At 35.9% G+C, this 15,421-nt stretch overlaps 1 pseudogene across 1 annotated transcript in view; it reads right to left on the reverse strand.

The window, feature by feature from the left end:
* Positions 1-15,421, reverse strand: part of LOC307053740 — a 471,967-nt pseudogene that overhangs the window by 25,635 nt on the left and 430,911 nt on the right. The window contains exon 6 of the transcript in view: positions 1,428-1,547. The product of the transcript in view is annotated as an uncharacterized misc_RNA (transcript). The remainder of the gene's footprint in view (positions 1-1,427; positions 1,548-15,421) is intronic.

Genomic DNA, 15,421 nt, shown 5'->3' on the forward strand with positions numbered 1-15,421 from the left:
CCTTTTCTATCCTCTAATAATACAGGCAGAAATCACTGTAATTTGTCTTCATGAATATGTATCAAATTCTTAACCAAAAATGGTATCTCTCTGATTTAAGACAGCACAAGTGGCCATACACAAGGCAGATTTGGAGTCTTCATATGTAGCAATCCATGGTGCATATTGTACATATGATTGTTACAGGGCAATGCCATTTAAACACTGGTGCCCTCTCTCTCTCCTGACACTGATGGCCAAGTCTGTTCAATATACATCATTTTGTGGCCCATGTAGTTTCTGCAGGCCCCCCCTTTAAATGGATAGGTCTCACCATTATTTTCCCAAATAAAATCTCCTCCTTGTATGGTCCTGCATGCCACCCCCCACCAGGACTCTTAAGAGAAATACTCATTTTTCTAAGGTATTTATAAAACCCTACATAGGCAGTAACTTTGGGGACAGACCTTTTAGGAATAATGTACCAGATATTATTAAAATAAAAATTTGAAAAAGATATTACATAGATAAGTATGGATATATCTATATATGTATACCTTTGTCAATTTTCCACAAATTTTAATAAGATCCTATTCCGTGTCAGAAACTCGGTAAGGTAGGTGCTATGCAAACAGAGGACCAAAGCAGAAATGTTCTCTGTCAGAAAAGTAGGTTAACATAATCCACAGAAAACTTTATCTTGGCTTTGGCTTAAAGAAAAAAAAAACTAACTTCACACTAATTTTTATGTCTAATTCTTTTTCAATTTCTTAAAGTGTTTATCAGTCCCATAAGTCAGGAAACATTTTGTATTTTCTTAATTAATGCAAATAAACTGTTTCTCATTTCATGGAAATGCTGTGATAAAAATGAAGGATTCTGTGATTTCTCAGAAGTTATTAAAACAAAGACAGTCCCACAGGAATGACTTCATTTATCAGTTCTGGTCACGAAGTAATTTATCACTTTCATCTTTGAATTGAAGTGTGTCTGTTTTGCTATTTCTAGGAAACAGAAATATGTAACCTTGTAGTTATAGAGTTTCTTCCTTTTTGGTTTTAATTATTCCTAACTTCTGAGAGCACTCATTTGCACATAGTTGCTTTTCAAAGGTTATCCCCACCTTCTGTAGCCTATAATAAAAAACTCCCTGTGAGGTTATGGAAGGTTTTGAAATATTAATTCTGGAATTCACTTCAGAATGAAAAACAGAAAACAAAAAGAATTAATTCTGAAACTACACCAGATCAATTTTTGTAACTAAAAATTTCACTGAGTTTTTACAGTTTCATAAAAATACCTTTCAGAATGATCAAATAAGAATATAAATGTTCTTTTTTAAGCATAAATGAAAACACCTTTCTCCTAGCTGTTCTGACTATTCAAAACTGAATTACCACAGAATTTCAAACAATTACCTAATTAATCCATCAGTTTCAACTTCCAACCTGCACAGGCATTTTTGTATTCAGACAGCTGGTACCCTGGGTGACAGGCACTCCTGGCCATGCCATGCTCACTCTGACAGATGTGAGCACATCCATTTCCACCCATGCAGGGGTCCATCGCTAAAAGCAATTAAGCAGTGATAGTTTTCAATTCATCAACTTTAGAAAGATGTACAAAGCAGAAGTGTGGAGAAAGGTAAAAGAGGACTAGGACAGGAGGATTTCTTACATAAAGATGGTAAGGCCTCTGGAAAGTCTTTCCCACTTTCAGATGACGCTAATCCAACAAAACATTTCCCATTTTGTGATCTGAACTCCAAAATCTGAACAAATCCAAACATGGATCAAGGTCAAAGAACTGGCTAATTTTACTCTTCTCAAAAGTCCATCTGCTGCCCTCTTGTACTCAAAGTTAAATAGAATCAGCAGGAACTCCTCCACATACCTTTGCATTTTTTCTCCTTCTCTCCCCACCTTTTCTACTCCTTTGAGCAGCAATTATCCTCAGATAAACCTTTCACCTCCTCTAGATCTCCTCTGCCTTTGGATAAGCAACCACGGTGCCAAGAAAAGGCCAACTGGAGCAACACGGGAGAGTCTTAGCTACAGCTACCATGGAGCTGAAATAAAGAAGTTCAGATCCCACTGGAATTAGTGAGTGACCTCCTTCTGATCTCCTTTTCCCCTCACTTGCTCTCGACTTAGTCTTAGTCATATTCTCTGGACGTCCAAAGTAATGTGAAGCCACACGCCTTATAAGGAGTATCTCCCCACAGAGCTTATTTGTTGAATTGATGAGCTAAGTGATCCTGGTCTGACTCTGTAAATCAGCCTTGGCTACATTACAAGCTGCTGGGGTGGGAATTCCTACTCCTGTATGTTCCTCATTTCCTTTTTTAAAATAATGCATAGAATATAAAAAGCAGAAAAATGAATAAAGCTACCTTGCTCCCACATTCACCCAGTTTCAATGTAACAACTACCACAAAATGTAAGCTGGCAGTACATTAATGCTTGCATGCTTTTAATTTCTTGTAAATCCTTCCAGACTTTATGAAAATATAAGTGATACAAATATCTATCTATCTATCTATCTATCACAGATACAATATACATTGTTCTACTTCTTGCTTTTATGTAGGGAGAGATTGAATTGAATCTGTGGATAAATTTGGGGGAGTATTGCCATTTGAACAATATTAAGTTATCTGACCCATGAACGCGAGATGTCTTTCCATTTATTTTAGTATCTAACTTATTTCAACAATGTTTTACAGCTTTCATTATCTAATTTTGGCATTTCTTTTGTTAAATTTGTTCCTATGTATTTTATTCGATGCTATAATAACTAGAATCGTTTCTTAACTTCCAGATTTTTCATTGCTAGTGTATAGAAATCCCATTGATTTTTATAGTTTGATCTTTAATCCTACAACTTAGTTGGATTTCCTTCTTAATTCTAATAGTTTTTTTAGGTGGGTTCCTTAAAATTTTCTGTTACAAGATCCTGTCATCTGTGAACAGAGATATCTTACTTCTTCCTTTCTAGTCTGGATGTCTTCTATTTTCTTGCCTTTTTACTCTGGCTAGAACTTGCAGTACAATGTTGAATGGAAGTGGCATGAATAGATATCCTTGCCTCATTCCTGATTATACGGGGAAAGCTTTTAGCACTTCACTATTTAGTGTAAAGTTACTGTGTGTTTCTCATAGGTTCTATTTATTAGGTTGAGGAAGTTCTCTTCTATTTCTAGTTTGTTGAGTTATTTTATCATGGAAGGGAGTTGGATTTTGTCAAGTTTTTTTTCTTGCATCTATTGAGATGATTAGGTGGGTTTTGATATGGTATATTACATTAATTGATTTTCAGATGTTGAACCTATCTTGATTTCCTGAGATAAATCCTACTTGATCATAGTGTATAATCAGTTTTATAAATTGTTGGATTTGGTTTACTAATATTTTGCTGAGGATTTTTACATCTACATGCATAAGAGATATTGGTCTGTAGTTTTCTTTTTTGTGAAATCCTTATCTGATTTTGGTATCAGGGTAATACTGGCCCCATGGAATGATCTGGGAATTGTTCTCTCCTCTTCTATATTTTGGGAGAATTTGTGAAGAATCTGTATTAATTTTTCTTTAAATGTTTGGTATGATTTACCACTGAAACCATCTCAGTATACACTTTTCTTTGGGGAAGTTTTTTTTTGTTTTTTGTTTTTTTGTTTTTTTTTTGCGGTACGCAGGCCTCTCACTGTTGTGGCCTCTCCTGTTGCGGAGCACAGGCTCAGCAGCCATGGCTCACCGGCCCAGCTGCTCCGCAGCATGTGGGATCTTCCTGGACTGGGGCACGAACCTGTGTCCCCTGCATCGGCCGGCAGACTCTCAACCACTGCGCCACCAGGGAAGCCCAGGGAAGTTTTAAAATTACTAATTCTATCCCTCTCTCTCTCTCTCTCTTTTTTTTTTTTTCCCCAGTAGGATGTGTGTAGGTCACACTCAAATACTACACTATTTTATTTACTTTTTTTTACTTTTTTTTACAATTTAAATATAGTTAAGGAACAGTATTATGTCAGTTTCAGGTGTATACCATAGTGATTCGACATTTAAATACATTATGAAATTCGACATTTAAATACATTATGAAATGGTCACCATGATAAGTCTAGCTTTACTTATTAAATGTCTAACCAGATTTTCTATTTCTTTAGAAGTCAGTTTCAGTAGTTGTTGTCATTCTAGGAATGTGTTCATTTCATCTAAGTTATCTAATCTGTTGTGACACAGTTGTTCATAGTATATCCTATTTTCTTTTTAAATTTCCTTAGGGTCAGTAGTGATGTCCCTCTTTCATTAATGATTTTAGTTATTTGAGTCATCTTTCTTTTTTCCTTTGTCACTAGCTAAATGTTTGTTGATTTTATTGACATTTTCAAAGAACCAACTTTTAGTTTTAATTAATTTTCTCTCCTGTTTTTTTATTCTCTATTTCATCAATTTCTATACAAATCTTTATTACTGCCTTCCGTCTTTTCTTACCTTTTCTCATCCTTTTTCTCCTTGTGTTGCTCCTGCCCAGTATCAACTCTCTAAAAACTCTTACATTCGAGTCTGCAGATTCAATCTGCCCCACAATTTCACAAAAGTAAAATTTGCTGGACCTTTTTGGTTTTGCTTGTTTTCTTCATTTTTTTCTGTATGCTTTGTCACAGGTTAAGAAAAAGATGTTGACCTACACAGACATGTTTATTCCAGAAACTTACTTTCTTTACTCCATTACCTCTACCACCAGCTTTTAAGACCAGCGATTCCCAACCTTTTTGGCACCAGGAACTGGTATTGTGGAAGACAATTTTTCCATGGAAGTTGGGGGAGATGGTTCAGGCGGTAGGCAAGTGATGGGGAGTGATGGGAGGCAGCAGATGAAACTTCACTCGCTTGCCTGCCACTCACCTCCTGCTGTGTGGCCCAGTTCCAGCGGGCTGCAGACCAGTACTGGTCTGCAGCCTGGGGGTTGGGGACCCCTGCTTAAGACAAAGGGAGAGGTAACTTTTCTTAACTCTGAAAAGTGAGAAGTCAATTCCACCAGAGGCAAGATTATAAAGCAGACTGCAGTTATCTTTGATATGTTCTTCTCATTGATGACTACCTCTGGGAGCTTCTCTAAATTTACTTTAATCTCTTATTGCCCTTAATGCCTTCTTGATGCCCAAGGTCTCCAACTATGAGGGTTACCGGTCCAGAAAATGGCTGCATATAACCTCCCTACAGCAAGCCATTGTACTGTCAAAACTCCCTTCTGTTTTTGAGACTGATTTTAACTGTGAACTTAAGGATTGGGCTCTAGAAAAAAACATATGGATTGGACGCTAGAAAAACCATAAAATAAATTTCCTACAATGAAGCATTTGATTGTAAATTTGCAGCTTTTATTCTCAGCTGCAGAACATAGGAGGGCATTTGAAAGTAGAATGTGGGCCACAAGTATTATTTTCAGTCAAGAAGGACTGAAAAGACATTAGAATGTCTATCTTGTGCTTAGAGATAAAGGACAGTGCCCTTTATGTAGTTGCACTTAAATGGGGCTTGTGATCCTCCAAGAGTAACGGTAACTGGGCTTACCTTCTACAATAAACAACGGATATTGGTCAACAGACAGCACAGGATGTGGAACACAGAGCAAAGAGAAATAAAAAGCTCAATTATTGCTGAGTACTGCTGGAGGCAAATTCTGGATTACAGCACATGAAACAGAAACCAAAGGAGAGCTCAATGATCTTCCTAAACTGGAGAGACAGATCCCACATCATGATTCTTAAGGCAAGTAGAATTTGTGGAGTGCTGGAAAGGGGGTGGGAGAGTGTTATGTGGAGAAAAAAAACCCTCCAAAATCTATATAATGATCCTCTTGAACCTTTGACTAAATATAATTCAATATATACATAGGGTAAATCTCCATGAAGTCAGACAGAGAACAACACACTGGAAAGAAGAATGAGGGTAACTGTTAGTCAAACAATTCCCAGACCACACACAGAGCCAGGAATCAGTTCTCAGCAGCCAAAGTGGAGAAATGTTGTTGACTACACAGGGCATTCAGTAGAGATTCCAGAAGGGCCATGGCTAAGTAGTATGGCTAATTGAATCCCAGAGTAAAGTTTACTCTAGGTTCGCCCTAACAAATCTTAAAAACAGTGCTTGACAGGATTAAACTAATCTGTACATGAGTTAACTTGGCATCCAGAAAAAAATGTATGATATTTTTTAAAGGAGTACAACAAAAGCTAGCACTCAACCATGTAAAATTCATAATGTCCCATACCACATGAAAAATTAATAAACATCCGTAAAGAGTAAGAAAATGTGACCCATAATCAAGAAAATACTCACTCAGTAAAAACAGACTTAGAAATATTAGTGATGATTAAATCAGCAGATAAGGACAATAAAGTAGCACTATAAATAAACCAAATATGCCTAAAGAATTAAAGAAAAAATGCATTTAATAAGGAGGAAAATAGAAGATATTAAAAAACTACAAAAGGGAACTTTTGGAGAAGAAGAATACCAGATCTGAAATAAAAATTTCACTAAATGGGATTAACAGCAGATTAGATAATTAGAAAATTATGGAACTTGAAAAAACTTAGAAATACAAATTATCCAAAATGAAGCAAGGAAAGAAAAGAAAAAGAATGGCCTACACAATTTAAATAAGAAAGTATGGGTGACCAGTAGGGCAATATTAAGCAGACAATATCAAGTAATTTGAATTTTAGAAGGAGATTCTCTAGTCAAAGTACCAGGAAAGAGGCAGCCTAACAAGACAGCAAACTTCTACAAAATAACCACTCTGCTGTAGCCAAACATGACACCAGAGGTTGAGTGGCAAGGCTAGACTATCCCCCTCACCAGGCTGTAATGAGGTGTTTCTCCCCCTCCCTTGGGGTGGTATCAGAGGAAGGTTTTGGAGAGTCAAAACTTTCACCACCACTCTGATAATGAGCCCACTCCACCATAGTATCCATTAAAGCCATATGGGAACAGTAAATAGGCACATCTACACTTCCTAGCCAAGTGGCATCAGTGGCAGCCCAGTGCAGAGCTAGAATTCCCATCCCTGCACAGAGGTAATGAGTCATACTCTCCTCAGGAGTTCACAGAAGCCAGATAGGAAACTTGGACTTCTACCTCAATCAGGCAACAACAGGTGGCATTCTCCCCTTATCTTTCCTAGAGTTGTGTCAAAGAAAACCAACTAAGATAGAAGATTTAAATGAGATATAAAGTCTCATAACATAATACACAAAATGTCCAGGTTTCAATAGAAAATCACTAATAATCTCAAGAATCAGGAAAATCTCAAAATGATTTAAAAAGTCAACCAATAAATGCCAATATCAAAATGTCAGAAATGTTAGAATTATCTGACAAAGATTTTAAAGCCACTATTATAAAAATGTTTCAATGAGCAATGACAAACATGCTTAAAACAAATGAAAGAGAGTCTCAGCAAAGAAATAGAAGATATGAAGAACCAAATGGAAATTTCAGAACTGAAGAACACGATAACTGAAATAAAATATCAATGGATGTGCTAAAAAGCAGAATGGAGGGGACAGAGGAAAGAATCAGCAGATGGAAGATAGAACAATAGAAATAACCCAACTGAACAACAGAGAGAAAACAGACTGAAAAAGAAAAGAAAAAAAGTGGAGCCTCAGATACCTATGGAACTATGACAAAGCTATATAGCATTGTGTCAATTAAGTCTTAGGGGATAGAAGAGCGAAAGTGGGGCTGAAAATATGTTCAAAGAAATGAGGCAAAAAATGTATCAAATTTGATAGGACATAAATCAAATTTGATAGGACATAAATCTACAGATCCAAAAACTTGAGTGAAGCCCAAGCAAATTAACCCCTCCAAAACCGACCCTAAGGTACACCATAGTCAAACTTCCAACAATTAAAGTCAAAGGAAAAATCCTTAAAGCAACAAGAAAGAAATGATACCTTATCTATCAGAGAAAAATGTGAAATAACAAAAGATTTCTCATCAGGAATCATGGAAACCAGAAGGAAGTGACAACATTTTTCAACTGATGAAAAAAAACACAACCCAGGATCCTATATCCAGCAAAATTACCCTGCAGGAATGAAGGAGAAACCAAGACCTTCCCACATGATGGAAAGCTAAGAGAATTTATCTCCAGCACACTACTCTGAAATAATGTCATTTTTCTAAATAGAAGGGAAATTATTTTTTAAAAAAAGGGAATAGTGGAACATCAGGAAGAAAGAAAGAACAAGAGCATCAGAAAGAAAAAAAAGAGCAAGAATAAGAAATACTCTCATTTATAATTCCTTTTCTTAATTTTATTATTCTTATTAATATTTTTATATATATATATTATTTATATATAAATACAAAAAACCTTTCTTCCCCTCTTGAATCTTCTAAATTATACTTAATAACTGAGCAAAATCTATAACATTGTCTGATGTGGTTATAAATGTACATAGAGGAAATAGTTAAATAATTACATATGAATGGAGAAGAGTAAAGAGAGAGTAGTTAAGGCTTCTACACTTCACTTGAATTGGTAAAACGATTCTACCAGTAGATAAGTCAGTTATACACAATATAATACCTGAAACAACCAGTAAAAAGCTAGGTAAAGAGATACACTCAAAACTGTTATGGGGCTTCCCTGGTGGTGCAGTGGTTGAGAGTCTGCCTGCCGCTGCAGGGGACACGGCTTCATGCCCCGGTCCGGGAAGATCCCACATGCCTCAGAGTGGCTAGGCCCATGAGCCATGGCCACTGAGCCTGTGCATCCAGAGCCTGTGCTCTGCAACGGCAGAGGCCACAACAGTGAGGGGTCCGTGTACCACAAAAAAACAAAAAACAAAAAAAAACTCTTATGAATAAAATGAAATGGAATTCTAAAAAATGTTATAGTAATGCATAGAAAGATAAGAAAAAGATACAGAAAAATTAAAAAAACAATAAGCAGAAAAAAGAAATGGCAGACAAGCTGTGACATATCAATAACAACATCCATGTAAATGGCTTACTATGCCAATTAAAAGGCCCATATTTGAAGAGTAACTTAGAAAACATGACTCAACTATATACTGTCTACATGAAACTCACTCCTAATATGATATAGGCAGGTCAAAAGTAAAAGGATGGAAAAAATACATATCGTGCAAACATTAATCAAAAGAAAGCAGGAATAGTTATATTAATATCAGGTAAAGTAGATCTCAGTGCAAAGAAAATTACTAGAGACAGAAAGAGACATTATATAATAATAAAAGGGTCAGTGCACCAAGAAGATGTAACAATCCGAAATGTATATGCACCAAAACAAAAGAACTGCAAAATATGCAAAGCAAAAGCTGATAGAACTGGAGAAATAGACAAATTCACAATTTTGGTTGTAGACTTCAACACCACTCTTTCACCCATTAATAACAGAACAACTAGACAGAAAACCATCATCAGGAACATAGAACTCAAAACCACCATCAATCCATAAGATCCTGTTGACACTTATAAAATACTCTACTCAACAACAGCAGAACATACATTCTTGTCAAGTGCCCACAGAACACTAAACAGAACACATCTTCTATGTAATCCCTAAGCCAAAGAGAAAATCTCTAGAGAAAATCAAAATCATCAAGCTGAATAAAAATAAAAATTCAACATCAAAAATTTGAGGACACAGTTAATGCAGTGCTGAGAGTGAGAGTGAGAGGGAGGGGGAGAGAGATTTGCAGTACTAAATACATTGAAAAGGCCTCAAATCAATAATCTAAGCTCCCACCATAAGAACTTAAAATAAGCAGAGCAAAAGAAACCCAAATCAAGTAGAGTGAAGAAATAGTAAAAATGAAAGCAGAAAGCAATAAAATTAAAAACAGAAAAAATAGATAATATTATTGAAGCAAAGAGCTGGTTCTTTTTTTTTTTTTTACATCTTTATTGGAGTAAAATTGCTTTACAATGGTGTGTTAGTTTCTGCTTTATAACAAAGTGAATCAGCTATACATATACATACATCCCCATATCTCCTCCCTCTTGCTTCTCCGTCCCACCCTCCCTATCCCACCCCTCTAGGTGGTCACAAAGCACCGAGCTGATCTCCCTGTGCTATGCGGCTGCTTCCCACTAGCTATCTATTTTACATTTAGTAGTGTATATATGTCCATGCCACTCTCTCACTTCATCCCAGTTTACTCTTCCCCCTCCCCGTGTCCTCAAGTCCATTCTCTATGTCTAAGAGCTGGTTCTTAGATCAATAAAATTGGCAATAGTGACTGACAAAGAAAATAAAAGAAAAGATACAAATTACCAATATCAGGCATGAAACAGGATATCACTATAGACCCTGATGACATCAAAAGTATAATAAGGCACTACTGCAAACAACTCTGCCAAATTTGGCAACTTGGATGAAATGGGCTAATTCCTTAAAAGAAATACAAACAACCACAACTCATTCATATGAAATAGAGAATGTGTATAGACCTGTAACTCTGAAAAAATTAATTCATCATTTAAACACTCCCCAAAGAGAAATATCCAGGCCCAGATAGTTTCACTGAATAATTATACCAAATGTTTAAAGAAGAATTAACATCAATTCTACAATTTCTTCCAGAAAATAGAAAAACTTTACAATTTATTTATTTTATGAAGCTTGTATTATTCTAATACCAAAGCCCAGTGAAGATAGTACCTAAAAAAGAAAAAAAAAGAAGAAAGAGAATACTATAGACCAGTATCACTCATCAATAAAAATGCAAAAATCTTTCACAAAATTTTAGCAAATAGAATCCAGCAATATATACACAAATTATGCAACATGACCAAGTAGGTTTAGTGCATCATGCAAGGCTGATTCAATATTCAAAATCAATCAATGTACTCTTCATATTTACAGAACAAAGAAGAAAATTCACATGATAGTATCAATCAGTGTCAAAAAACATTTGACATAATACAATGTATTCACGATAAAAAGAAAATGGGAGCACTGAGAACTTCCTCAACTTGATAAAGAGAATATACAAGAAACCTACAACTAAAATTCTACTTAACGGTAAAAGACCAAATGATTTCCCCCTAGGATTAGGAACAGCATAAGAATGTTCATTCTCATTGCTCTATGCAACATAGTGCTAAAAATTCTAGCTGGTGCAATCAGGCAAGAAGAGGAAATAAAAGGATCATTGATCAGATAGGAAGAAATAAAACTATTCTTATTTGCATATGACATGATTGTCTGAAAATCCTAAGGAATCTACAAACTCCTAGAACTAAAATGTGAGTTCAGCAAGTCAGCAGGATACAAGATAAACATATAAAAAGAAATTGCATTTATACATACTATTAATGAACATATGGACAGTGAAATTAAAAAGACAAAACATCTGCAATTTCTCATTTACAGGACACATTTTATATACTTGAATAGATTACATACAATTCTTTGAAGGCAGGGAGGGACCTGACTCATATAACTTGATATCCCCATATGTCTAGAATCTATATAGAAGGTGCTTTATAAACTGTGGTTTGTTGGAAAGAGGACGCAGCTATCAGAAATTTGGTTTCAGGTATTGATCTGTTAGAAGCTGGAAAATTGAATGACACAATAGATACACAGTGGTAGACTATAGATGCATATGAGGGAATAGGACCATGTCCTTGCCCTCCTGAACTATTCATTCTGCTGGGTGAGGTAGACAGTATATGAGTAAATCAATAAGAAAAATCATCGCAGATTATTTTGAGTGCTGTGAAGGAAATAAACAAGATGATGTGTGAGACAGTAGCTGAAGAGGAGAGCCTGACAGGAAAAGTGAATTTGGGGTAGAGGTCTTAAGACATTGAGGTAGAAAAGGCATAGCATACTCAAGAACAAAAGGAAACCTCTGGATGCATATGTAAGACACTGTGGTCCACAGTAAAGATTTTGGAATTAATTTAAGTTCGGTAGTAAGCCATTGAAGATTTTAAATGGAGAAGAGGTAAGGTCAGAAGTAAAATTCCCACATCTCCCAAATCTTGGTTCAATAATCCTTTATTTTTATTAAAGATGGTTAACATATGTGTATTTTTTAAGAAACTGCTTCATTACAAAATGGTAGCCCTGAAGCCACATAGGAGAAAATCTTTCACTGACTTTGCAATCTTAAGAATCTCTCTGTATCTTGCATTCTTATGCACAGTTAAGGCATTTCAAATTCAAAAGAAATTGCTGTTTCTTTTTTACTTCTGTGTAACTTGAAGAACACAAATAAAAAGGTAATTTGGATGTATGAGTTTGCATGGATTTCACTAAATATGTTAGCTTAAGAGCAGTTTAAAATAATACATTGCAATTTATCTTGAACACCTCAAACTCTGGCTGAAAATCATTTTAAGGGCTTGATTATTAGTCACAATTATTGAAAATGTTTAAGTAAAAAAATAATTATTTTATTTTATATATTCCCAGTACAACTTAAAACCTTATTTAGGTTCTTAACAAATATGAGATAAAAATATGATTTAAAAATTGGTTATGATTATAATATTTATTCCAAATGAGTGTTTGTCATATACTTCTACTTTCCAAAGAATGTATTGGATAAACAGCCAGAGAGATATTCTTGACTTATTTGTAAAATTAAACACATACAGCCATCTTGCAAACTGAGCCAATGTACACCTCTGAATTTTAAAGAAAAACTTCTTATAGAATCTGTACAAATGTAAACTGAGGCAGCTAAATGTTATTTAATTATAATCAGTGACACAAATTTCAAGCTCAACACCAGAATTTTTTCTCCCTTAAAGATGCTCTATTACACTTCAAGTTTTCCAGTCACCAGTCTTCTGACAGTTAAAGACGGAAGAATTAAAGATGCCATGGAAAAGATCTGGCTACTTCTGCTCTTAGTATTAAGACCTCCCAAGACTCTCAGGTAACACTTTCTCAAAATGACTTTCTCAAAAGCACATGTTGGTAACCTCCATGTATATCCCCATAGGCCCCAGAGCATTTGCTAAAGGTATTCACTAGTCAGAGTCCCTTGATTTCCTCTCTCTAGAGTCTCACTTCTTGAGTTTCAAAGAAGCCTGAAAGCCAGTGGTTCTATTTGTAAGGTTAAGATATCCACGTTTAACAAAATACCCATGTGGCTAAACAATGCACCTCTTCATATATGAGGGTTTATCGGCATTTTACCAGGGAATATGTTCTGGTCCAAGGAATATATTCCTAATGAAAACTACTTGGATATATGGCAATAAAATATCCCCTCTAAAATCCCAACAGCTTCCTTAATTGTTGATATTTTAAATATATGGGGTCTCTATATGTGCAGCAATTCTGGGTAGAGGACTTCTGTGACCTTGGCATTGTTCTCTGGATCAATTCTTACTCTTTTTTCAAAGCTTAACTTAGATATCATCTCTTAAAAGCTTTTTCTGAAACCCTTTAGGCTGGTTTACATGCTATGTACTGGGGTTCCTGTAATATATTATGTACAACTTTACTACTGTGTACTCTTTATGCATTTGTCTCCCCCACCAGACCATGAGCTTCTTGAGGGCAGGGACCTTTGATTTTTGTATCAAAGAGAACTCTTCACTTCCAACTCCAGTGCCTGGTATATAATAGGAAGTTGGAAATGTCCCTTGCAGGAAGGAAATGAATGACAAAGCAACATGTGAGAGAATGGTGAAGAAGATAAGCAGATTTTCTATCTGGTGAAATACCAAATGACTATCCCAAGCCTGAAAGACAGAAATCCTCAAAGCAAAAATTAGATAAAACAATCATTCACTCCATGCTCTTGAAAAAGAGGCAGAAAACCCCCCAAACCTTTAGATTTTCTTTTTAAGTTTTGCTCATTACTAACATTATTCATTTCCTACACTCACTAGATCTGTTAAAGTCCCTCAGAGAGTCAAGATTTATTTCTAGCACAGCATTATGGATCCCTTTCATCTAGTCCTAGATAAAATGCAAGAAATCTATTTAGTTCATGGAGAGAAGTGCGGCCGCCTTTGGAGCTTCTACATTGCTTAATGAACTGCATGTTCACTTGAAAGGCTAATCCCATCCAACTAGAGTTAAGGCCATTATGAGGCTTACAAGGGTGCTCAGACATGAAATGCTGGCTAAGAATCTAACTGAGATTCATAATAGACAGCATCCTGGTTTATAGGACAGGGAGGTTGTATTCATCAAAGTACAGTATAAGACTTTGTATTGACTGAATGGAGAAACTAGCCACATCTTCCTATGCTGCTATAGTTTAGTCTAGCTGTCAATTTGGCAGTTCCTGGGTTGCAAATTGTGGACACTATTGCTTAACATTCATGTCTGCTTCACATCCCAGCAGTGTCAGTTCACCATCAATGATCATGTTTCCTAACTGCAGTCCAGCCCAGCTGAAGAGCCAGTTTCTAACACAATTGCAGCCAGCTCCAACAAGAGGTCTTGTAGTCAAATGCCACCTTCTCTGAGGCACTCTGGAGACTATCTGCTTTATACAGCATTGATAGATGCAATGAGAAAACCAATGGACAGAAAACAAACACTTTTTAAAGTTAAGTATTTTATATTATTAAAAATTCTAGGGTTTCCCTGGTGGCGCAGTGGTTGAGAGTCCACCTGCCGATGAAGGGGACATGGGTTCGTGCCCCGGTCCAGGAAGATCCCACATGCCGCGGAGCGGCGGGGCTCATGAGCCATGGCCGCTGAGCCTGTGCATCTGGAGCCTGTGCTCTGCAACGGGAGAGGCCACAACAGTGAGAGGCCCGCGTACCGCAAAAAAAAAAAAATAATAATTCTATTCTTCCTCAGAACTGCTATAATAATTATTGTCTAGAATATTCACATTGATATTTAACAGGTTAAACTTTCAAAATGGCATAGAGAAAAGATAAAAAAGACATGAATTTGTAGCCTGACTGCCAAGGTCACTAGCTCTGTGACCTTGGGCCAGTCTTTTGACTTCTAGGAGCTTTTAGCCCCTTAACTGTAAAACAAGCATAATAACAACTACTTCATGGTACTGTTGTAAACATTAAGTGAAATTATGTAAATCAACTAATACAGTATCTGGAATATTGTTCAAATGTTAGGCATTATAAGTGTAAATATAAAAGAGAGGAATTGAAATGGACAAAAGACTATTAAGCTAACATCAGAAAGAGAGTTTGGGAATTTAATACATTTAAAGTAAAACACCTGTGAGTGATATGAAATCCAGAGTGTATTCAGGTTTGTGAATAGCTAAACCTGACTGAAGTTGAGGAAATAAAAAATCCTTATGTAGGGAGTTAAAAGAATCAAGACAAATACTAAAATCAGCAAAGATGTACTGAATTCTTACTAAGTGTAAGATCCTAGGAGAGAAAGATAAATAAGAACTGACACTATGCGGGGAGATGAACAAGTATGTACAAATGGGAAA

This window comes from Hyperoodon ampullatus (genome assembly GCF_949752795.1).
Source record: "Hyperoodon ampullatus genome assembly, chromosome: 5".
In the NCBI taxonomy this organism is placed as follows: domain Eukaryota; kingdom Metazoa; phylum Chordata; class Mammalia; order Artiodactyla; family Ziphiidae; genus Hyperoodon; species Hyperoodon ampullatus.